This window comes from Sinocyclocheilus rhinocerous, unplaced genomic scaffold (genome assembly GCF_001515625.1).
Source record: "Sinocyclocheilus rhinocerous isolate Xijiao unplaced genomic scaffold, SAMN03320098_v1.1 scaffold576, whole genome shotgun sequence".
Classification (NCBI taxonomy): domain Eukaryota; kingdom Metazoa; phylum Chordata; class Actinopteri; order Cypriniformes; family Cyprinidae; genus Sinocyclocheilus; species Sinocyclocheilus rhinocerous.
In genome coordinates, this window is record NW_015662167.1 from 3,173,167 (window position 1) to 3,174,839 (window position 1,673).

Sequence of the window (1,673 nt, forward strand, 5' to 3'; positions counted from 1 at the left end):
GCAAAGCTGAATTTTCAGCATCATTACTCCAGTCTTCAGTGTCACATGATCCTTCAAAAATCATTCTAATATGCTGATTTATAATCAATGTTGGAAACAGTTGTGCTGCTTAATATTTTTTGGGACCTGTGATACTTATTTCAGGATTCTTTAATTCTTAAATGAAATAAAATTCTTAAATAAAATGTAAAAAAGAGCAGTGCTTATTCAAAATAGAAATTTTGTGTTACAATCTACACTACTTTTTCAAAAGTTTGCGGTCAGTAATTTAAAAAAAAAAAGTAATATGTACAGCAAGTATGTGCTAAATGGATAAAAAAGTGATAGCAGAGACTTATATTGTTAGAAAAGATTTATATTTTGAATAAATGCTGTTCTTTTTAACTTTTTATTCATCAAAGAATCAAAGAAAAATGTATCACAGGTTCCAAAAAATATTAAGCAGCACAACAGTTTCAACACTGATAATAAATCAGCAGATTAGAATGATTTCTGAAGGATTATGTGACACTGAAGACTGGAGTAATAGCTGATGAAAATTCAGCGCATTGTCTCAGAAATAAATTATATTTTAAAGTATATTAAAACAGGACACCAATATTACAAATTGCAATAATATTTCACAATATTACTGTTTTTTCTGTATTTTTGATTAAATAAATACAACCTTGATGAGCATATGAGACTCCATTAAAAAACATTAAAATTCTTACTGATCCCAAACAGCTGTGTGTGTGTGTTTTGTAGAAACATTCTACTTTTCCCCCCCAAGACATTTTAATGAATAAAAAGTTCAAAAGAACAAATTTAAAAGTGGTCAAAAGTATCATTTTCATTTAAAATCAAATGAATGAACTGAAAATAAATGTTGTTCTATTTTTTTGTTTGTTTGTTTGTTTTAATTATATTTTGTCAATGCCATTATTTTATTTACTTCTTTTTTTAACAAATACAAATTACAGCATTGTTTTCCGTTTATGCATGTTAGGGATGCATAAAGAGAGCTAATTAGAAAGAAAGTCCCTATTAAAGACTAAAAATAAAGCTCTATTTTCATACATTTATACTTGCATTTTCTATGGAGTGAACATTTTTGGTGCACAAATGATTTCAACTGGGACAGTCCTGCAGTATGGTCTCGCTAGGAAGTGCAGTTATTACTGAACTAGGGAGCTGATTAAGACACACCCTGTGGCAGTTGTGGAGCTGCTTGTCGTTTTAGTGACCCAACTTCAACAAAAATACCCTTAGAAAATGTCTTGCTGTCTCTCGTTTACCCATGGACGACAGCATGCAACGTTTACCCTGCAATTCATTCAATTCAGCCGTACAATCAAGGTAGAGCAGACACGACTCCACAAATCCAAAAAACAAAACACTAGAGCCACAGTTTTATTTTAATGTCTGCTCATTACACATCATCGGTCACTGAGGTTACTGGGGGAGGACCCTGCAGGATGACAAGGCAAAACTCCCGCTGATAGGTTGCGTGTGTCTGCCGTTGGCCCCACCATAAGCAGGCACGCCGTTCAAGGCACATTAGGCCAAGACAGATTGAGTCCAGGCAATGACCCAGAGCATAGTATAGCGGGTGTTCTCAACCCTTAACTGGCCCTTAGAAACATACATGCACACAGTTCTTGCCCCCTCCACCCTATGCCAGTCTCCATCGT